The sequence below is a fragment of the Scyliorhinus torazame genome, chromosome 7, assembly GCF_047496885.1.
Source record: "Scyliorhinus torazame isolate Kashiwa2021f chromosome 7, sScyTor2.1, whole genome shotgun sequence".
Classification (NCBI taxonomy): Eukaryota; Metazoa; Chordata; class Chondrichthyes; order Carcharhiniformes; family Scyliorhinidae; genus Scyliorhinus; species Scyliorhinus torazame.
Genome location: NC_092713.1, coordinates 238,507,463 through 238,531,797, shown reverse-complemented (window position 1 = coordinate 238,531,797; position 24,335 = coordinate 238,507,463). Strand labels below are relative to the sequence as shown.

At 49.6% G+C, this 24,335-nt stretch overlaps 1 protein-coding gene and 1 non-coding gene across 7 annotated transcripts in view; one reads left to right on the top strand and one right to left on the bottom strand.

Annotated features, from left to right (window-relative positions):
* Positions 1-24,335, top strand: part of rnf44 (ring finger protein 44) — a 235,988-nt gene that overhangs the window by 75,453 nt on the left and 136,200 nt on the right. The window lies entirely within an intron of this gene.
* On the bottom strand, positions 21,557-21,740 carry LOC140427576 (U2 spliceosomal RNA). The gene has a single exon (XR_011948573.1). It is a non-coding gene; the product is annotated as a U2 spliceosomal RNA (small nuclear RNA).

Genomic DNA, 24,335 nt, shown 5'->3' with positions numbered 1-24,335 from the left:
AGAGAGGGAGTTTCAGGATTTTGACCCAGTGACAGAGAAGGAACAGAGATATAGTTCTAAGTCAGGATGGTGAGTGGCTTGGAGGGGAAATTACAGGTGGTGATCCCATGCATCTGCTGCTCTTGCCCTTCTCAGTTGCAGAGTTTGTGGGTTTGGAAGGTGTTGTCAAAGGAGCCTTGATTTCTGCAGTGCATCTTGTAGATGGACACACTGCTGTCACTGTGTGTTGGTGGTGAAGGGACTGAATGTTTAAGGTGGTGGAAGGGGTTCCAGTTAATTTTTTTTTTTTAATTTCCCTTTAAGGAGCAATTTAGCGTGGCCAATCCACCTACCCTGCACATTTTTGGGTTGTGAGAGGGAGACCCACGCCGACACATGGAGAATGTGCAAACTCCACGCGGACAGTGACCCGGGGCTGGGATCAAACTCGGGTCCTCAGGGCCATGAGGCAGCAGTGCTAACCACTGCACTACCGTGCCACCCGGTTCCAATTAAGCAGGCTATTCTGTCCTGGTGTTGGCTTCTTGTGTTGTTGGAGCTGCACCCGTCTAGGCAAGAGAATATTTTATCACATTCTGACTTGTCTGTAAATGGTGAACAAGCTTTGGGGAATCAGATGATGAGTTACTCACCACAGGATTCTTAGTCTTTACCTGCTCTTGTAGCCCCAATATTTATATAGTTAGACCAGTTAGGTGTTTTGTCAAGATAACTCATTATGATAGTTGGGGATTGTAATGCCATTGAACATCAAGGGGAGATATCAGATTCTCTCTTCTTGGACATGGGCATTGCCTGTGTGTGGGACAAATTTTACTTGCCACTTATCATCCTATACCTGCATATTGTCCAGTCCTTGCTGCTTATGGGCATAGGCTTCTTCATATCTGAGGTGTCACAAATGGTGCAGAACATTGCACAATGATCAGTGAACATCCTCACTTTTGATCTTTATGATGTAGGAAAATAGCTGAAGATGATTGGGCTGAGGACACTTCACTGAGGAACGTATGCAGTGATGTCCTGGAGCTAAGATGACTGACGACCAACAACCACAACCATCTTCCTTCGTGCTAAGTATGACTCTTAACTAGCAGAGAGTTTTACCTGTGATTCCCATTGCCTCCAGTTTTGCTAAGCTTCTTTGATGCCACACTTGGTCAAATGCTGCCTTGGTGTCGAGGACTGTCACTCTTGTGTTACTTCTTGAGTTCAGCTCTTTCGAACCATGGCTGTAATGAGGTCAGAAATTGGCAGAACCCAATCTGGGCAACAGTGAGCACATTATTGCTAAGTAAGTGCCACTTAATAACATTGTCTATGACATCTTCCTTTGTGTTGCTGATGATTAAGAGTCAACTGGATGTCTGGGTTGGATTTTTACTGCTATTTGTGGCATGTTCCCACATTGCCAGATAGATGCCAGTGTTGCAGCTGTACTGGAACAGTTTGGCTAGGGTGTGACCTAGTTCTGCAATGCTATTGCCGGAATATTGTTGGGACCCATAGCCTTCGCAGTGCCTTCAGCCATTTCTTGATACCATGAGGAGTGAATTGAATTGGTCGAAGACTGGCATCTGTGATGCTGGGGACGTTGAGAGGAGGCCAAGGTGATCATCAACATGCACTTCTGGCTGAAGATGGCTGCAAATACTTCACTTAACTTTTGCACTGATATGCTGGGCTCCCTTATTACTGAGGATGGGGATATTTGCAGAATCGCAACCTCCTGTTGTTTAATTGTCTGCCATCATCCATGACTGGATGTGGCAGGACTGTGGAGCTTGGTTGTGGAATTGATTAGCTCTGTTTATCACATAACTGCTTCTGCTGTTTGGCATGTTAGTAATCCTGTATTATAGCTTAACCAGGTTGAAACCTCATTTTTAGGTATGCCTGGTGCTGCAGTCTTCATTGAACCTGGGCTGATCCCCGGCTTGATGCTAGCGAGGATATGCCGGGCCATGTGGTTATCGATTGTGGGTGTCTACAACTCTGCTGCTTCTGATGGCAAATAATGCCTCTTGGATGCCCAGGTTTGAGTTGCGAGATGTGTTCAAAATCCATTCCATCTAAACAACAACATGATTGAGGGTATTGCCAATGTGAAGGCAGGACTTTTGCGACCTGCTGACATGAAGTCAACATGGCCATGTGACTGTGATATCTCTGAATAGCTGGCCAGGTGACCCCCCCCCCTTCCCCCCCCCCCCCCTCCTCCCAATCTGTTACTCATGGTCATGTCCCCCTCCTCCACGTGTGAGCCACAATGGCTGAAAGACCCTCCCCGGGTCTCAGTCTCATCCTGGTGTTCTACACTTTTTTTCCACTATAAGGAAAGAAAGAAGAGAATTGTGAATATGATCAATCGAATTTGAGGAGGATCACTGATGGATGTGACATGGTAAATGAGGGAGAATGTCAGTGGTGGCAGTGTCAGATGCGGATGAGGTGCTGAGAGAGAGGAATGGGCACACCAGCAAGGTGTCTTGGACTGAGGCTTGCTAAGGAAGTCCAGGTGAGGTGTTTGGCACTTACTCATCTTGCCTGCCCTGTTGAGGTTACTGATCTTCCATGGGCAACATATTTAAGAGCAAGGCACGACACATCATGTCCTCTATCACTTCCAGTCATCATAGCTATCATAGAATTTACAGTGCAGAAGGAGGCCATTCGGCCCATCGAGTCTGCACCGGCTCTTGGAAAGAGCACCCTGCCCAAGGTCAACACCTCCACCCTATCCCCATAACCCAGTAACCCCACCCAACACTAAGGGCAATTTTGGACACTAAGGGCAATTTATCATTGGCCAATCCACCTAACCTGCACATCTTTGGACTGTGGGAGGAAACCGGAGCACCCGGAGGAAACCCACACACACACGGGGAGGATGTGCAGACTCCGCACAGACAGTGACCCAAGCCGGAATCAAACCTGGGACCCTGGAACTGTGAAGCAATTGTGCTATCCACAATGCTACCATGCTGCCCAATTATCCTTGCTACCCTTCTTAAACAAAGGAACAACAGGGCGTTCTCCAGTCCTCCGGGACATAACCTGAAGACAATGAGGATCCAAAGATTTCTGTCAAGGCCTCAGCAATTTTCTCTCTTGCCTCCTTCAGTATTCTGGGGTAGATCCCATCAGGCCCTGGGGACGTATCCACCTTAATATTTTTCAAGACGCCCAACACCTCGTCTTTTTGGATCTCAATGTGACCCAGGCTATCTACACACCCTTCTCCAGACTCAACATCCACCAATTCCTTCTCTTTGGTGAATACTGATGCAAAGTATTCATTTCGTACCTCACCCATTTCCTCTGGCTCCACACATAGATTCCCTCCCTGTCCTTCAGTGGGCCAACCCTTTCCCTGGCTACCCTCTCTTGCTTTTTATGTACGTGTAAAAAGCCTTGGGATTTTCCTTATCCCTATTTGCCAATGACGTTTTGCGACCCCTTTTAGCTCTCCTGACTCCTTGCTTAAGTTCCTTCCTACTTTCCTTATATTCCACACAGGCTTCGTCTGTTCCCAGCCTTCTAGCCCAGACAAATGCCTCTTTTTTTTTTTTTCTTTTTGACAAGACCTACAATATCCCTCGTTATCCAAGGTTCCCGAAAATTGCCATATTTATCCTTCTTCCTCACAGGAACATGAACTCCTTTCATGTAAGATGTTGATTTGCTCTCAAACATCCGCCCCCCAATCTATGTTCTTCTGTTCCCGCCTAACATTGTTATAATTAGCCTTCCCCTAATTTAGCACATTCACCCGAGGACCACTCTTATCCTTGTCCACCAGCACTTTAAAACTTACTGAATTGTGGTCACTGCTCCCAAAATGCTCCCCTACTGAAACTTCTACCACCTGGCTGGGCTCATTCCCCAATACCAGGTCCAGTACAGCCCCAAGCCAGGGAATCAACCCTGGTTCAACGAAGAGTGCAGGAGAGCATGCCAGGACCAACACCAGGCATGTTGAAAAACGAGCTGTCAAACTGTCGAAGCTGCAGCACAGGACCACTTCTGTGCCAAACAGCACAAGCAGCAAGTAATAGACAGAGCCAAGCGATCCCACCATCAATAGGTCAGATCTAAGCTCTGCAGTCCCGCCACATCCAGCCGCGAACATGCCTGCTTGGTTTCTGAGGCAGCTTTTTTTCTCTTCCACCGGGAAAAGAATGTCATCTAAGAAGGACCCTTAGAGCGTTCAGTATGTTGTCCAGGTTGTACAACGGATCAATTCTGACCCTTGCAGGATCCTTTGAAGTAGTGACACTTCAACAGTCATATTGTGGCTTACCATCATGCCCACTCGAATTGATCGCCAAACCTGGCAGAGGGATGCTAATATGTGGCTTGGTTAAAAAAAACACCGAAAAACCTGCTCCTCAAACTTGTGGATTCCCGATCCACTGCTGCGAGCATAACCAAATGTTAGATTTCCCCCATTTGTGTCCTCCTCAGTTTTCCAACCTAGCCTAGTATCATCAGCAAACCTGGATATATTTCATTCTGTCTCTTCATTTAAGTCATTAATATAAATTGTAAATAGCTGAGGTCCCAGGACTAAACTTTGCACTACTTTATTAAGTGTGCAATCTGAAGGGGCAGCACAATGGTGCAGTAGGTTAGCACTGTGGCCTCACGGCGCCGAGGTCCCAGGTTCAATCCTGGCTCTGGGTTACTGTCCGTGTGGAGTTTGCACATTCTCCCCGTGTTTGCGTGGGTTTCGCCCCCACAACCCAAAAATGTGCAAGCTAGCTGGATTGGCCACGCTAAATTGCCCCTTAATTGGAAAAAAAATGAATTGGGTACTCTAAACTTAAAAAAACAACATGTGCAATCTGAAAATGACCCTCTGTATTCTGTCCTTTGAGCAATCATCTATCCTTCTTATCCCTACTCCCAAGAGCTCTTACCTTGTGCAACAATCTTTTGTGGCACTTTGTCAGATTTTAGATTTAGATTTATTGTCACATATATCAAGGTACAATGAAAAGCATTCTGCAGTCCAGGCAGATCGTTCCATACATGCAAAACTTCGAACGTATGATAAATACACTGTTGCTATCTTTACTTGCTATAAATATGGCAGTCAATAAGGTTGCCCCTCTTTTAGCTAGATATTGATATGATATGCTTTCAGAGTCGCCAGGTATCGAATGATACCGCCACAAGGTTCAACCGGGTATCGACCAAAGAGCCAAACAACCAGTTCGTTAGTTCAAGATCAATGATACTTCAGTTACACACAAGATTAACTTACATATGCAACATAAACACTACGAGCTAAACTACACATAACAACTATAACAACATGTACTTAACTTCAGGCACCCGGCTTAGGTCAGAGGAACAGTGGCCTTTGTTTGAATCTGGATTGGCTGGATCTGGCGAAGTAACTGTGGGTCGGCTAGGATCATCCGTCTGGTAGCGAGCGTTGGTAGCGAGCGTTGAACTTGAACTTGCTTTTGGTGCTGCTGCAGTTGGAGATGGACATTGCCGGAGCACCAGGTCCAAAAGAGATCAAACACATGGCAGTGTTTCTCTTTATCCTTGGGGATTTCGCGCTCTTTTGGGCAGTCCTTAGGTTTCGACCCAATTAATTGGGCAGTTCTCGATTACTGCCTTTGATCTGAGCCAATAAAGGGGCAGGTGCCTTGATGGCTGGGTGTGTCCTAAGCGGTCATTGACCCTGCTGTTTACACTTCCTGAGTAGAGGGAGTGGCGCCGAAATGTCTGGGCTTGTATCGGTTACCTGAGTATCAATCCTTTATCTTACGGAGATGGGCCATTAAATGCTAAGCGGCTGGGGGTTTTGATGCTGTCTGGATTCTCTGCTCACAAATATACATGCAGGGTCTGTGCCTGCCTGAATCTTACATTGTCCATCTTTCCTGTTGGGCTTTGCGAACGTCCATGTTTCTTGTTACAAGTGGCCATCCCAGATGGCTACAGTCCGTCCTCTTTATCCTAAATGCGAAGTGTGATGTATCACACTACTGAATCTTCTTCTGTTCTCTGGTATGCCGGGTACCCTTAATCAAGGACAAGTTCTATCCTACTCTGTCCTATGGATTGGAACATTTACCTAAGTTTTAACATGCCACACATATATATAAAAAAATCGAAGGGGGCACTATCACATTCTTTTTTAAAAATATATATTTATTAAAATTTTTAACACAATTTTTCACCCTTACAAACAGAACCCCCTCCCCCCTGTAACAAAATAGAAAGAAAACGCACATAGCAAGATATAAACATGGTAAAACGATATGTTACAGAACTTTGTACATTGGATTCCTCCCGTACATGCCAGTTTTCCAGATCTTTCATGTATTATCTTGCTCAAATACCCCCCAGGCAGCCCCCCCCCTCACAAGACATCCTCCTCCCAACCCCCCGGGTTGCTGCTGCTGCTGACCGACCTTCATCTCGCACTCCGCGAGATAGTCTAGGAACGGTTGCCATCGCCTGTAGAACCCCTGCACAGACCCTCTCAAGGCAAACTTTATCCTCTCTAGCTTGATAATCCCTGCCATATCATTTATCCAGACCTCCACGCTGGGGGGCTTCGCCTCCTTCCACATTAGCAAGATCCTTCGCCGGGCTACTAGGGACGCAAAGGCCAGAATGCCGGCCTCTTTCGCCTCCTGCACTCCCGGCTTGTCCACTGCTCCAAATGTTGCTAGCCCCCAGCTTGGCTTGACCCGGACTTTCACTACCTTAGATATTGTTCCTGCCACTCCCCTCCAGAACCCCTCCAGTGCCGGGCATGACCAAAACATATGGACATGGTTCGCCGGACTTCCTGAGCACCTCCCACATCTGTCCTCTACCCCAAAGAACCTACTCAGCTTCTCCCCCGTCATGTGCGCTCTGCGAACCACCTTAAATTGTATCAGGCTAAGCCTGGCACACGAGGAAGAGGAATTAACCCTACCTAGGGCATCAGCCCATAGCCCCTCCTCAATCTCCTCCCCTAGCTCCTCCTCCCATTTACCCTTCAGCTCCTCTACCAACGCCTCACCCTCTTCTTTCATCTCCTGGTATATTGCCGACACCTTGCCCTCTCCAACCCATACGCCTGAGATCACCCTGTCTTGAAGTTCCTGTGCCGGGAGCAACGGGAATTCCCTCACCTGCTGCCTCACAAACGCCCTCACCTGCATGTATCTGAAAGCATTCCCCGGGGGTAGCCCAAACTTCTCCTCTAGTGCCCCTAGGCTCGCAAACGTCCCATCAATGAACAGGTCCCCCATTCTTCTAATCCCCGCCCGATGCCAGCTCTGAAACCCCCCGTCCATCCTCCCCGGGACAAACCGATGGTTACCCCTGATCGGGGACCACACCAAGGCTCCTATTGCACCCCTGTGCCGTCTCCACTGGCCCCAGATCTTTAGCATTGCCGCCACCACCGGACTCGTGGTGCACCTTGTCAGCGAGAGCTGCAGCGGTGCCGTCACCAGCGCCCCCAGGCTCGTTCCTTTGCAGGACGCCATCTCCAACCTCTTCCATGCTGCCCCCTCTCCCTCCATTACCCACTTACGGATCATCGCCACATTTGCTGCCCAGTAGTAGCTCCCCAGATTCGGCAGCGCCAACCCTCCTACTGCGCTCCAGAAATCCTCTCCTTACCCTCGGGGTCTTATTCGCCCACACAAACCCCATAATGCTCCTGCCTACCCTCTTAAAAAAGGCCTTGGTGATCACGATGGGAAGGCACTGAAACACAAAGAGAAACCTCGGGAGGACCACCATTTTGACCGACTGCACTCTACCCGCTAGCGAGAGCGGTAACATTTCCCATCTTTTGAAGTCCTCCTCCATCTGCTCCACCAGTCTCTTCAGATTCAGTTTATGTAGGGCCCCCTAACTCCTAGCTATTTGGATCCCCAGGTACCGAAAGCTCCTTTCCGCCCTCCTCAGCGGTAGATCGTCTATCCCCCTTTCTTGGTCTCCTGCCTGTACTACAAAGAGCTCACTCTTCCCTACTTTAAGCTTATAGCCCGAGAAATCCCCAAACTCCCTTAGAGTCTGCATGACCTCCACCATCCCCTCCACTAGATCCGCCACATACAGCAACAGGTCATCTGCATAAAGCGACACTCGATGCTCCTCTCCCCCTCGGACCACCCCCCTCCATTTCCTAGGCTCCCTTAATAACATGGCCACGGATTCAATTGCTAATTCAAACAACAGGGGGGACAGGGGGCACCCCTGCCTCGTCCCACGGTACAGACGAAAATACTCCGACCTCCGCCGATTCGTAACCACACTCGCCACCGGGGCTCTGTAAAGGAGCTTATCTCAACTAATAAACCCTCCCCCGAACCCAAACCTACGCAGCACTTCCCAGAGGTACTTTCACTCTATTCGGTCAAAGGCCTTCTCCGCATCCATAGCTGCCACTATCTCCGCCTCTCCCTCCACCGATGGCATCATTATCACGTTTAGGAGCCGCCGCACATTGGTGTTTAGCTGCCTGCTCTTTACAAATCCCGTCTGGTCCTCGTGATTCACCCCCGGGACACAGTCCTCGATCCTCGTAGCCAGCACTTTTGCAGGCAACTTAGCATCCACGTTGAGGAGCGAGATCAGCCTGTACGACCCACATTGCAGTGGGTCCTTGGCTTCCTTCAGGATCAGAGAGATCAGCACCCTCAACGACAACGGGGAGGTCCCTCCCTCCCTTGCCTCATTAAAAGTCCTCACTAGCAGCGGGGCCAACAGGTCTACGTACTTCCTGTAGAACTCAACCGGGAACCCGTCCGGTCCCGGGGCCTTCCCTGCCTGCATGCTCCCCAAACGTTTGCTCAGCTCCTCCAACCCAATTGGTGCCCCCAAACCAGCCACCTCCTGCTCCTCCACCCTCTTGAACCTCAGTTGGTCTAGGAATCGTCTCTTCCCCTCTTCCCCCGCTGGGGCTGGGATCTGTACAGCTCCTCATAGAAAGCCTTGAATGCCTCATTTACTTGCGTCGCACTCCGCACCGTAGCTCCCCTTCCATCCTTGACTCCACCTATTTTCCTCGCTGCCATCCTCTTACGGAGCTGGTGTGCCAGCATCCGACTCGCCTTCTCCCCATACTCGTACGTCGCCCCCTGCGCTTTCCTCCACTGTGCCTCTGCCTTCCCTGTGGTCAACAGGTCAAACTTCGTCTGGAGACGTCGCCTTTCCCTAAGTAATCCCTCCTCAGGGGCCTCTGCGTATCTCCTGTCCACTCTTAAAATCTCCCCCACTAACCTCTCCCTTTCCATGCCCTCTATCTTCTCCCTATGAGCCCTGATGGAGATTAGCTCTCCTCTGATCACCGCCTTCAGCGCCTCCCATACCACCCCCACTCGCATCTCCCCATTGTCGTTAGCCTCCAAGTACCTTTCGATACACCCCCCTCACCCTCCCACACACCACCTCATCTGCCAGCAGTCCCACATCCAACCGCCACAACGGGCGTTTGTCCCTCTCCTCTCCCAACTCCAGTTCCACCCAGTGCGGGGCGTGATCTGAAATGGCTATGGCTGAATACTCCGTTCCCTCCACTTTCGGGATCAGCGCCCTGCCCAGAACAAAAAAATCTATCCGGGAGTAGGCTTTATGCACGTGGGAGAAAAAAGAAAATTCCCTGGCCTGCGGCCTGGCAAACCTCCACGGGTCCACTCCCCCCATCTGATCCATAAACCCCCTAAACACCTTGGCCGCCGCCGGCCTCTTTCCGGTCCTAGATCTGGAGCGATCCAGTGCTGGGTCCAACACCGTATTAAAATCCCCACCCATTATCAAGCTTCCTACCTCCAGGTCCGGAATGCGCCCCAACATGCGCTTCATGAATCCGGCATCATCCCAGTTCGGGGCGTATACATTTACCAATACCACCCACGTCCCCTGCAACTTACCGTTCACCATCACATATCGACCTCCGTTGTCCACTACGATATTCTTAGCCTCAAACGACACCTGCTTCCCCACCAATATTGCCACCCCTCTGTTCTTCGCGTCCAGCCCCGAATGGAATACCTGTCCTACCCATCCCTTTCTTAACCTGACCTGATCCGCCACCTTCAAATGTGTCTCCCGGAGCATGACCACGTCTGCCTTCAGTCCCTTTTAAGTGCGCGAACACTCGGGCGCTCTTTACCGGCCCATTCAGGCCCCTCTCATTCCACGTTATCAGCCGGATTGCCCCCCCCCCCACCCCCCACCGACTAGCCATCTCCTTTTCTAGGCCAGTCCCGTGCCCGCGCCGCCCTCACCCTCCAGCCCCCCAGACTGGAGAGACCCCCGCCCCGACCATCTCTTCTGTGTCCCATTCCCCTTCGGCCAGTGCAGCAGCAACCCTTTTTTCCCCCCACCTCGCTAGACCCGTGTCTAGCTTTTTTGCTCTTCCCCCCCCCCCCCATAACACTCCCGTAAGTCAGCTGACACCTGCTGACCCCGGCTTCCCCCCCCCCCCCCCGCCCCCGTGTAGGAATCTCCCAATCGGTGTGCATTCCTCCATTTCCACCCCCCCCTGCCTTTCTTCCCTAGCGCGGGAAAAACCCCGCGCTTTCCTAAGCCTGCTCCGCCCCCTCTGGCGCAGCTCCTGTCGCGGCCTTGTCTCTTTTTCCCCCATCCCCAAGCCTCCTCTCCCTCCACTAGCGCCCACCTTCTCGTACGGTCTTCTCACCCGGTCCTTTTCCCCATCCCCATCTCTCCCCCAGCCCGTGGAACATTTCCTGGTGATCAGTGCCATTGCTCCACTGCCGGGCTTGGCTGACCAAATGCATAGGGGGGCCTCAGGCAGGGCGGGGATAAGTGCCGTTACTCCACTGCCTGGGTGACCTTACAAGAACGGTAAGAATTTGAATATATATGGACTTCCGCCAAACTGGCTCCTTTAACTGCCATGTGGCGTCAATGGGGTAATTATGACTGCACCAAGAATTTTGGGATGAGATCGACACACAAAGTCGTACAAGAGACAAACATTCAACATTAAACACAACTTAAAAAAACAAACCAAAAACGGGCAGGCCTCATCAGAGAACAGGACACCGTAAATCTCAATCGGTTACTTTCATCATCTGGACACCTCCGGGTTCCATTGCGAAAATGGTCGTAAAGGGGTTAGCATGGTGGGAGTCAGACTCTGAGACGTCACCATCTCCCGGTCGCCAAACTCGTGACTGGAGTTTCTGTGCCAAGGCGGCGTGGGCCGATGTGGGATCCATCTCGTTGTTTCTTATCAGTCGATAAGAGTTATCGCGGTGCCATTGTTTCTTATCCTGTAGGGCAGTAGAGGGAAGGGGGGGGTCGCTATTGTCGGGCGGTGGTCAGGTTCTGATAGAGACAAATAAATAGTCTCTGAGGGGCCGAACATATCGTGGTCAGTGTCACAGGGGCTGTAGCGACTGGGGCTTGGTCTGTTTTGCCATTAGTCGGGGATTTCAAGTACGTCTGTTGTGCTGTCGCTATCGCCATCGCTAGCGGCCGAATCAAGTGTGAGGCGGAAACTGGTCTCTGGGGCGGAGTCAAGGTCATGTCTGTGGACGTGCTGTGCTGGCTGGGGGAGAGTTGGATTAGGTTGCCAGTGGGCGGGTCGTCATTGTCTGCTATTGCCAGTGAAATGTGGTGTGAGTGGCTGCACTGAGTTCCATAAACCTTAAGCTGGTTTATGTGAAACCATCCTGACTTTCCATTTGGATACGTAATCTTATAAACTGAGGGGCTTACTTTATCAGAAATTGAGTAGGATCCTGCTAATTTGGGGAGAGGAATGAACTCTGATTGTACATGGAGATCATGACTTGCTGTCCGACTGTATACTCTACCGGGTGTACTGTCTTATCAAAGCAGGTCTTAATCTGCTTTTTCCTAGCGCCTAGTCGAACAGCTGCAGCGAGCTGTGCTGCTTTAATATTCTCCATTATGTGTTGGACCGCTTTTTCGTGGGTAAGGGCGGTGACTGGGGGTGGCCAAATCAAGTCCGAATAAATACTGTGCCCTTCATGGATCGTCCGGTCATGAGGGTATGGGGGGTGTATCCCATCGAACTCTACACCGTATTTCTGATAAACCTCAGTGCAAATGGGAGAACTGTATCCCATGTCGTGTTATGTTGTTGCACCATCTTCCGAAGTGTTGCCTTTAGGGTCCGGTTCAGGCGTTCCACAATGCCGCTGGATTGTGGGTGATAGGCAATGTGAAACTTCTGTTTAATTCCGAAAATTGTTAGGACGTTTTTCATTACTCGTCCTGTAAAGTCCGAACCTTGGTCCGACTCAATACTACAGGGGAGTCCCCATCTAGTGACTATTTGCTGGGTTAGGATTTTTGCTGTCGCTTTAGCCGTGTTCGTCCTGGAAGGAAATGCTTCTACCCATTTTGTGAAGGTGTTGATCACGACCGACACATATTTAAATCCATTTCTGCAGGGCGGGAGGGAACCAATATAATCTAATTGTAAGTTCGTCCATGGGCCATTAACAGGGCGGGTGTGTCTTAGCTGACCTTTCGTTGCGGATGTCTGGGTTGTTCTGGGCGCAAATTAAACAATTTTCAATGTAGTGGGTTATGTCAGTTTTTAAATCGGGCCACCAGCAGAGAGGTCTGAGGTGGGTAAGGGTGGATCTCTATTCACGGGCAGCACGGTAGCATTGTGGATAGCACAATTGCTTCACAGCTCCAGGGTCCCAGGTTCGATTCCAGCTTGGGTCACTGACTGTGGAGTCTGCACATCCTCCCCGTGTGTGCGTGGGTTTCCTCCGGATGCTCCGGTTTCCTCCCACAGTCCAAAGATGCGCAGGTTAGGTGGATTGGCCATGATATATTGCCCTTAGTGTCCAAAATTGCCCTTGGTGTTGGGTGGGGTTACTGGGTTATGGGGATAGGGTGGGGGTGTTGACCTTGGGTAGGGTGCTCTTTCCAAGAGCTGGTGCAGACTCGATGGGCCGAATGGCCTCCTTCTGCACTGTAAATTCTATAATTCTATGATCTCTTAGTGTCCATGTCCATCATGGAATTGATAAATAATCTGGTTCCTGTCCTGGGTGGGGACCACATAAATACCATCCTTTCATATGATTCTGTCGTGTACTGTTAAAGTGCCTTTAAACCTATCATAGGGAGCTGGGAAGTTTTCTTTGAAAATTTCCTTAAGCGTCTCATCTTCCATTTGTGCCTGTGCCAAATCCTGAATATTGGTCTGTGAGACCTGGACGCCATGTACTCTCAGGGGGGGGTTGCCAAAAGTGACCATGTCTTGAGCCTGCTTTTGCTAGGGTGTTTGCTTTTACGTTACCGGGTGGGGAGGAACGATGATGGCTTCTATTATGATGCCATACTTACGTTCTTTGGCTTCTTTGAGAATGTGCTTTATTAATGGTGCTGAGGGTAGGGGTTTACCGTCGGCGGATGCAAATCCTCTAGATTCCCACAGAGGTAAGAATTCCATCAGGCTGTTGCAAACATATAAGATGTCCGAATATATGTCTGCTGGGGTCGGCAACGAGTCTGGGTGTTGTACAATGTATGCAATGGCTGTTAACTCGGCTGCCTGTGAACCTGAATGTCCTGGCAATTGTTACGATATCTCCTCTAAAGCGCGTCCCTGCGCGTCTTCTACATATATGCCACATCCTATGACCCTTTCTCCATTTAGAATTGTGGAGGAGCCATCTGCATCAATTTTTAGAGAATTATCTGTGGGCTGGGTTCTCTGTGGTCTGATGCCTGTTTTCTTTGGTAACGATTTGGGAATAAAAAGTCCTGTGTTATGCTTGGCTGCAATGATTTCACACTCGTGGGGTTCCTGCATATTCTAAATTATCAGCCAGAAACATGTGCGTCTTTGTCCTCTTTACTGTAATGTCGCGTCCTTGTAGGAGTAGGGTCCAGCGTGCTGCTCTAATTTGGCTTACCGTCTTTTAGCCGACCGTCTAACAGTAGCTGTGTCGGGGTGTGCTCGGTCAAAATGGTTACTGTCATGATATTCCGGATGCCACCCCGGTCATTCCGACATTCAGCATGTGCTGAGTGCTTCTCCAAGATAGTGTTAGGGCTAGGTCCACAGATTCAAGGGTAATGAACAAACCACAGTAACCAGTTTATCATTGTAAATATTGTTAGTAATAAAACTGAGTTGTACCATCCGCAACCATGTTGGTTCGTCTATGGAGCAGAGAACACAACACGACATAGTACCACGAGTGGAACCCAGTATCTGTGAGACCGTCCTCGGGAATCCGCCATCCTGCGCCATGGACACCGTCAGCACGGTGCCGCTGCAGATCGCGAGAAACCTCGGCATCCACTGGAAGCTGTTTACACGCCTGCAGGGTAGGGTTGAGCCTTTCCTTTTCGGTCTTTCCTTACACACCTCCGTATCCTCGCGCAGTCCTGCGGTTGCGACGCCACCTCCGATTCAATGATTCGGGACCAGATTGTTTTTGGGGTCGCCTCGGACACCCTACGCCACCAGCTCCTCAAAATGAAAGGCCCCACCCTAACATCCGCAGTCGAAGCCTGTGTCCTTCATGAAAACGCGACCAGCCGCTACTCCCAATTTCAAGCGGCCGAATTGGCGCGGTGGGAGTCCTTCGCGGCCGGATCGGCAGGGCAGGCGTCCTGTGAGGCCGAACGGGTCCAGCCGATTGAGTTCCTCCCGGCCCGCGGCCCGGACGAGGGCGGCCATTTCACGCACTTTCCACGGCCTCCCGCGTTTGTGCGCGCCAAAAAAGACATCGACGCAGAGGGACGTGGTGCGCAGGCGAGCTCGCGCAAGACCAAACTGCGCATGCGCGATGGCGCAACGAACGCCTTGATGTCACGACGTGCGGCAACTGCGGAGCCGAACATTTAAAGCGGCAATGTCCGGCAAAAAAACGACAATGCCTCCGCTGTGGCAAGATGGGCCACTATGCTGCCTGCTGTCGAGCAGCTCAACCTGCCAACGCGACCCAATTCCGACAACCTCGCAGGGATGTGCGGACCATTCAGCCTCCTTACTACGAGTCATGCCCAGACTATATCCAGACCAGTGACACAGACAACCAGGACGCCTTCCGTGCTGTGGTCATTGATAAGAACCGGATGTCTCCAGGCAGGACCCACCAGCCGTTGCAAGTGAACAGTGTCAATCCGGGTGATGAATGGTGTGCCACCCTAACGGTCAACCGATCACCGATAACATTCCATCTGGACACCGGCGCCTCCGCCAACCTCATAGCATGGTCAGCCTTCTACGCCATGAAGGTCAGACCACCAATTTGGCCATCCCGTTGCAAGATGGTCGACTACAATGGAAACGTTATCCCGGCCATGGGATCCTGCCAGCTCCAGGTGATACACAACACATTCACGGCCACACTGCCCTTCGAAATAGTCGGATCATCAAAGGACTCCCTGCCAGGCGCACAGGCATGCAAGGTTCTCCACCTTGTGCAGCGGGTCCACGCTCTGTCTCCAGAAGGCACATCAGACTTCCCGGATGCAGAATTTAGGGCACAGCTTCAATCGCTCCTCGCCCACAACCAGGAGGCATTCGAGGGCATGGAAATACTGCCCTATACCTACAGAATACGGCTCAGACCGGACGCCACCCCGGTCATTCACGCACCTCGAAGGGTCCCAGCGCCACTCAAAGACCGCCTCAAGCAGCAGCTGCAGGATGTCCAGGACCAAGGAGTGCTTTCCCGGGTCATGGAGCCCACGCCATGGGTCAGCTCCATGGTGTGTGTTAAGAAGCCCTCTGGCGAGCTCCGGATCTGCATTGCTCCAAAAGACCTCAACAACAACATCATGAGGGAACACTACCCCATACCCAAACGGGAAGAGATCACGAGCGAAATGGCCTGGGCTAAAATCTTTGCAAAACTGGATGCCTCGAAGGGTTTTTGGCAGATCCAACTGGATCAGTCCAGCCGAAAGCTGTGCACCTTCAACACTCCTTTCGGCAGGTTCTGCTATAACAGAATGCCATTTGGCATCATCTCGGCATCCGAGGTCTTTCACAGGATCATGGAACAGATGATGGAGGGCATCGAAGGGGTGCGCGTCTACGTTGACGACGTCATCATCTGGTCCACCACACCACAGGAGCACATCAATCGTCTCCAGCGCGTCTTTGCGCGCATACAGGAAAACGGCCTGCGCCTCAACCGAGCCAAGTGTTCTTTTGGCCAAACCGAGCTGAAGTTTCTGGGGAACCACATATCCCGGTCAGGGGTCCGTCCGGATGCAGACAAGGTGAGCGCCATTACAGCCATGCCGCAGCCGGCAGACAAGAAAGCAGTGCTACGCTTCCTAGGCATGGTCAACTTCCTGGGGAAGTTCAATCCCAACCTTGCCTCCCACACGACGGCTCTTCGCCACCTAGTCAAGAAGTCCACGGAGTTCCAGTGGCTGCCCGCACACCAGAAGGAATGCGGGCAGCATCATACATAAGGACCTGAACGAAATGACCCCTCCCCTCCAGCGCATCCTACTCAAACTCGGGAGGTATGATTTCCAACTGGTCTACACCCCGGGAAAGGACCTTATCATTGCGGATGCCCTATCTAGAGCAGTGAGCACACCGCCCGACTCGGAGGGGTTCGTCTGTCAGGTCGAAGCGCAGGTGGCCTTCACATCGGCAAATCTGCCAGCCGACGGCTCCAGTCTGGCCCGTATTCGCCGGGCGACTGCGGCTGACCCCCTTCTACAACGTGTGATGCGCCACATGACGGTAGGTTGGCTCAAAGGACAGTGCCCGCAGTTCTACAATGTCCGGGACGACTTGGCCGTCATTGATGGTGTCCTCCTAAAGCTGGACCGGATTGTGATTCCGCACAGCATGCACAAGCTGGTCCTCTACCAACTACACAGGCCATCTGGGGGTCGAGAAGTGCAGACGGAGGGCCCGAGAGGCGGTATACTGGCCAGGCATCAGTAATGACATTGCCAATATGGTGCTCAACTGCCCCACCTGCCAAAGGTTTCAGCCGGCACAACCTCCTGAGACGCTTCAGCCCCATGAGCTGGTGACGTCCCCCTGGGTGAAGGTGGGTGTGGACCTTTTTCACGCGCTCGGCAGCGACTATGATTACTTTTCAAACTATCCAGAGGTCATACGCCTGCACGATTTGACATCGTCCGCTGTCATAAGGGCACCTTCGCTCGCCACAGCATTCCGATCACTGTCATGTCGGACAATGGGCCCTGTTTTGCCAGCCAGGAATGGTCATCTTTTGCTGCTTCGTACGGCTTCACACATGTGACGTCCAGCCCTCTGCATCCCCAGTCCAATGGAAAGGTGGAGAAGGGCGTTCACATCGTCAAGCAGCTCCTCTGCAAGGCTGCTGCTGCCGGATCGGATTTCTGCCTAGCCCTGCTAGCCTATCGCTCGGCCCCACTAGCCACTGGCCTCTCACCAGCCCAGCTGTTGATGGGTCGCGCCCTCAGGACCACTGCCATCCATTCTGGTCCCCACAACCAACCATGCTCCGGTACTGCACAGGATGCATCAGCAGCCCGTTCGCCAGAAGATGGCATATGACACACAGGCAACTGATCTTCCCACCCTGGCGCCTGGAGACAACGTCCGCATCCACCTACAAAAGGTGGCTGGTCAGCACCTGCTGAAGTTCTCCGATGCGTGGCTCCCCGCTCGTTCCTGGTTCGCATGCCTGATGGCTCCATTCGCAGGCGCAATCGCCAGGCTCTTCGCCTGCTTCCACGCTCGCTACGGGAACTTACACCGGTACCACGCCCTCCTGTTGTTCCTGATGTCGACTTCGTGGAGCTTCCTGCCACGTTGCCCATTCCGTCGTCGCCCGTGGCCAGGACCATTCCTCAGCCGGTGGATCCTGACCCACCCTTGAGGCGGTCAACCCGAGTTTGTCGCCCAGCTACTAGCCTGGACTTATGAGCCTGTTTGAATATTGAACTCACTGATGCATAATACCACTGTGTTGATATGTTTCTATTTTTCCTTACAGGAAGTTACAGGAGTTTTGACGTTCAACATTTCCCCGTCTTTTGTTTATGGTACAGTCTCGTTGCTATGTCGCACCTGACATCGCCCCTTGTATATAGTTTAGCCTCATGTACATGCTGTAGATATTGCGCACACACATTCAGCTGCACTCAGTACACCTCTCTATTTATAACCACATAGGCACATATTCTTGTAACAAAGGGGGGATGTCATGATATTCAGGTAAACATCATGGTGCAAACATACATACATACTGATGGGCAGATCAACGGACCAATCGATACACACACAACACCACAGCCAATCACAGGCAAGAGCATACACACTATAAAACGGGGAACACGACACTTCCGGTTCATTCCAGCAGGAGACCGCTCCGGGCACAGAGCTCACAGCCAGCGACTCAGACATTCACCATGTGCTGAGTGCTTCTCCAAGATAGTGTTAGGGCTAGGTCCACAGATTCAAGGGTAATGAACGAACCAAAATAACCAGTTTATCATTGTAAATATTGTTAGTAATAAAACTGAGTTGTACCATCCGCAACCGTGTTGGTTCGTCTATGGAGCAGAGAACACAACACGACAGTTACGGGTTTGAGTCCTGTTATGTACGCGAAGTACTGAACAGCCCAAAAATCTGCAAGCAAGTGCCTTTCGCAGGCAGAAAATCCTTGCTCTACTGGATCTAAAACTCGTGAGGCATAGGCTACGGGTCCTAAACGATCGTGCCTTTCCTGGAGGAGTAGAGCCGAAAGGGTTTGTGTCGGTGGTTGCTACCTTTATCGTGTATGGGGTGTATGGGGAGTGTGGGTCTGGTGCCTGCAAAGCGGGAGCTGTAGTTGGGGCACGTTTTAATGCATCTACGGCATCCGTGTGCTGTGGAAGCCATTTCCATGGGGCCTGTTTCTTAAGGAGCTCGGAAAGTGAGGCTGCCTTTGTGGCGAAACCGTCTATATGGTACCTGCAGTAACCCACCAGTCCTAAAAATGACCAGAGTGCAGCGATTGGAGATGGACGTTGCTGGAGCGCCAGGTCCAAAAGAGATCAAACACATGGCAGTGTTTCTCTTTATCCTTGAGGAGCTTTGCGCTCTTTTGGGCAGTCCTTGGGTTTGGACCCAATTAATTGGGCAGTTCTCGATCACTGCCTTCAATCTGAGCCAAGAAAGGGGCGGGTGCCTTGATGGCTGGGCGTGTCCTACGCGGTCATTGAGCCTGCTGTTTATGCTTCCTGAGTAGAGGGAGTGGCGCCAAAATGTCTGGGCTTGTATCGGTTACCTGAGTATCAATCCTTTATCTTACGGAGATGGGCCATTAAATGCTAAGCGGCTGGGGGTTTTGATGCTGTCTGGATTCTCTGCTCACAAATATACATGCAGGGTCTGTGCCTGCCTGAATCTTACATTGTCCATATTTCCCTTTAGGCTTTGCGAACGTCCATGTTTCTTCTTGTAAGTGGCCATCCCAGATGGCTACAACACAATGTAAATACATAGACATTGGGTGAAGCATACAGGAGTGTAGCACTACTCAGTAGAGAAGATGCGTGGCGAGATCAGTTCAGTCCATAAGAGGGTCAGTCAGGAGTCTGGTAACAGCAGGGAAGAAGCTGTTTTTGAATCTGTTGTTGCGTGTTCAGACTTTTGTATCTTCTGTCCGATGGAAGAGGTTGAAAGAGAGAATAACCCAGGTGGGAGGGTCTTTGATTATGCTGCCCACTTTCCCAAGGCAGCAGAGGGTGTAGACCGAGTCAATGGAATGGAGGGTGGGTTTGCGTGAAGAACTGGGCTGTGTTCACGTTTCTCTGTAGTTTTTTACGGTCTTGGGCCAAGCAGTTGCCATATCAAACAGTGATGCAATCAGATAAGATGCTTTCTATGGTGAATCTGTAAACATTGGCAAGAGCCAATGTAGACATGTCGAATTTCCTTTTTTTTTAAATTTAGAGTACCCAATTATTATTTTTCCAATTAAGGAGCAATTTAGCATGGCCAATCCACCTAACCTGCACATCTTTTGGTTTGTGGCGGTGAAACCCACGCAGACATGTGGAGAATATGCAAACTCCACACAGACAGTGACCCAGGGCCGGGATTCGAACCCGGATCTTCAGTGCCGTAGTCCCAGTGCTAACCACTGCACCACCGTGCTGCTCCGTCATGTCGAATTTCCTGAGTGCTTTCCTGGATGTAGCGTCAACGTAGGTGGACCAGGACAGAAACCACTTTTGAAAATCTTATTCACCTGCTAGATACAAACTCAAAAAAACACTCAATAGATTTGTCAAACACATGTTTCTCTTTCATAAAATGATGTTGACACTGTTTAATCATATTATGAGTTTCTCAGTGCCCATATTATGAGTTTCTCCATGTCCATCTCCTTCATAATAGCGGCCAGTTCCCCTCCACAAAGATGAATGACAGGCCAAATAGTCCATAGTTCCTGGTTTTCTCTCTCCATCCTTTGTCTTAAGTGGCTCTGGATTTGCTGCCTTTCAATCCACTGAACCATTCTAGAATTGAGGGAATTTTAGAAGATCACAATGAGTTCATCCACTATTTCTATAGCCATCGCTTTTAAAACCCTGGTAGGTCATCCATCCATTGATTTATGGTCCCACTAATTTCTCTGGTACTTTTTCTTTGCTGGTAATTACTTGAAGTTCCTCACTTTCATTAGTCTTCTGGTTCCCCATTATTCCTGGATTTTTTATTTTGTCTTCTGATGTGAAGAGTGTCCTGAAATGTTGTTTAACGTTTCTGCCATTTCCTTAATTCCCGTTTTAATTTCTCTTGTTGCAGCCTCTAGGGGTTCCATGGTTAATTTTGCTACTTTCTCCTGTTTTACATTATTGTAGAAACGCTTGAAATGAAATGAAATGAAAATCATTATTGTCACAAGTAGGCTTCAAATGAAGTTACTGTGAAAAGCCCCTAGTCGCCACATTCCGGCGCCTGTTTAGGCAGGCTGGTATGGGAATTGAACCTGCGCTGCTGGCCTTGGTCTGCTTCATAAGCCAGCTATTTAGCCCACTGTGCTAAATCAACTTGCATCTGTTTATGTTTCTTTTTAGTTTACCATTGTCCTATTTTCTCTCCCTTTAATAATTTTGGTCATCCTTGCTGGTTTCTAAAGCTCGAGGGCATTAAATGATTATTTGAATTGCATCAATGTGCAAGGGTACAGGGGAAAGGTAGGAGAATTGCACTGAATCATAAAGTTCATTTGCAGAGCCAGTGCAGACATGATGGGCTGAGTGGACTCCTTCTGCACTGTGACAACTGTGATTTGTCCAGTTTGTATGAAGATGAAAGTCCCCATGGTTATTGCATTGTTTTTGTTACAAACACTTTTCCTTGATTTAGAAAGAGAGTGGGACTAGATGAATTACTCTTCCAGAAAACTGGCATGGGCTTGAAAGCTGAATAGCTTCCTTCAGTTGCTGTATCCCATGATTCTATAACTGTACTATTCTTTCCAATAGTATAGTTACCGTTAGGGCAGCAATAAACTACTCCCAACAGTGATTTCTGCCCCTTGTTATTTCTTATCTCCACCCCTTGTTATTGCTTATCTCCACTCATTCTTTTTTTTATGAGTTCCAAAGCCAGAGCTCAGTGTGAACAGGGGCGAACCCCTAATCCAGCTCCTTACCTGCTCCAAAAAACAATCCAGATTGAATCCAATGCATGGTCCCCACAAGAGAGATGTCCAGACCTTAGCCAAAAGGCCGAGCAGATGCTACACTTGATCTTAGCCAAAAGGCCGAGAAGCGCGATCTCCACCCATTCTGATTCTATATTTTACTCTTATGAGTGAAGTTGCCTCTTCTTTGTCGACCTTGTATCATCTTCCATTATTAAGGCTACCTCACCCCATCTGTTCCATATTGTCTATTTTTTCAAAATGTCAAGTACCCTGGAATATTTAATTTCCAACTTTGGTCACCATGCAACCAGTCCCCTGAGCAACTAATTTGCCTAGCTTGTAATTGAATGCTTTGTGTATTCGGTGAAGCACCTTTAATTTGAACTTTTACTGTTGTTTCCTGATTTGACTTTATTCATTGTGCTGTGACTGTTAAGCCCTTTGTCCCTTCCTGTCATACTCTGCGTATCTTTACTCAAATTTGAACACTGCTCCAAGGCTTTGCATTTTCTATTTAGATTTGCACATATCCCATCTGTCCCCCCCCATCACTACTCTACTGCCAGTTCTCCTGGATTCCCCTCTGAGCCTTTCTTTGAATGGTAACCCCAACTGCCTCTCTTGCCAACCTTTCCACTCACTGGATGCTACATCTGGCAAACATTTACCCACCACTACAATGTGAACTCTCCCAGCAGATCAACAATCATTGACCCTCCCCTCGACTCATGCACAAACAAGGCCTTTCAGATCTTATTATGAATGCTTGCATTGACATTCTGGTTTTCATTAAATGGGTTTGTGGGTGGTGACACCGTACCCTTTGTGAAAACCTCCTGCCAAACTATAATTTCCACCACTAGTCTGCCCTTTCCCTTCACCAGACTGGCACAATGACATTGTGGCTCCTCTTGCCAAGGTGCATCTTAAACTTTTCTTTTCTCCCTACTCCATTGGCACTAACTCTTTCTTCCACTGTCTCTCACCATCCATTTCATTTGTCCTTCAAAATCCTCCACATTATCTACAGATCCCCATCTACCACCCAAGTGTATCAGTCAAATATCCTGCTCCCTACATTTCTTCACCACTGAGTGCTGACTCATAGGTTTTACATTTCAATCTCCATCTGTTTTCTCCTGCCCCCTCTCCTCTTGAGTTCACCCTGCATAACCTCAAGTTCTCTCTATTTAAAAAAAAAAAACATTCCTACCAGTACGAATAATATACGTGTGGCTTCTCATTTATAAGGCACATCTCCAACAGACCTGCTTATCATAGAATTTACAGTGCAGAAGGAGGCCATTTGGCCCATCGAGTCTGCACCGGCTCTTGGAAAGAGCACCCTACCCAAGGTCAACACCTCCACCCTATCCCCATAATATCCCTTAACATCCGCATCCCTGAAAGTACTAACCCCGGTTACTTCAGTACCCAATTCTAGAAAGAACTCTTCTCCCGAGTTATTTATAACAGAACGTCCACATTTTGAGCTGCTTGTCTTTGGTCCTCCATTTGCCATGATACTTCTCAGTTGATCCAGTCATCAACTCCACCTGTAATGTCCTTGGCATCAGAAAAATGTTTGCTCCCTTCCATCTTGGTCATTCCTGCCGGTTCGCTCACCATCCCAAACTCTGCAGTTTGTCTGATTTCTGGCTGCCTGCGCACTCCCTCTTCCCCCCCGCCCCCCCCCCCCGCCCTTCAGCCCCATGCTCTGGAATTCCCCACTCTAAATATCCTTGTCCCCCCTTCCTCTTTTTAAAAATAAATTTTGAGTACCCAATTAATTTTTTTTCTCCAATTTAAGGGGCAATTTAGCGTGGCCAATCCACCTACCCTACACATCTTTGGGTTGTGGGGGCAAAACCCACGCAGACACGGGGAGAATGTGCAAATTCCACACGAGCAGTGACCCAGAGCCGGGATCGAACCTGGGATCTCGGCGCAGGGCTAACCATTGCACCTCCGTGCTGCCTCCCCCTTTCCTCTTTTTAAAAACACCTATTTGGTCACACCATATCTCACCTGGTTCATCATTCTCTTTTTTGATTGCATATATTGTGATATTTTTATATACTAATGCATATATTGTGATTTTTAAAAATGTATTAAAGGTACACATATTAACATAAGTTGTTTGTATTTGACCATCTGAATAGTGAAGTTGTAGTTCTAATTCCAGTCAGCATCATATAATGGTTACATGCTTCATGCCTTGTCATTTTAGAGTACCCAATTAATTTTTTCCAATTAAGGGGCAATTTAGCATGGCCAATTCACCTTCCCTGCACATCTTTGGGTTGTGGGGGTGAAACCCACGCAAACAAGGGGAGAATGTGCAAACTCCACACGGACAGTGACCCAGGGCCGGGCTTCGAACCTGGGACCTCGGCCCTGTGAGGCAGGAGTGCTAACCACAGTGCTGCCCGCTGTCACTATCACATCCACTGACCACCACTAACTCCAAAATGGGATTATAAAGCAACTGGAAGCAAAAATACAGTTCCCTTCATTCTTTGATTGTGATACATTGTCGGTATGAATAGTCCAATTTCAGGGTGGCACGATAATTGGAAAAAAAATAATTGGGTACTCTAAACTTATAAAACGAAAGTCCGATTTCCACTGCCCGTGGTGAGGACAGGCTCAGTTGTCAGGGTGGAGCGTTCTATTACTGCATCTAGTTAGTCTCTCCTCCACATGCATTGTGTTTGTTCCCAT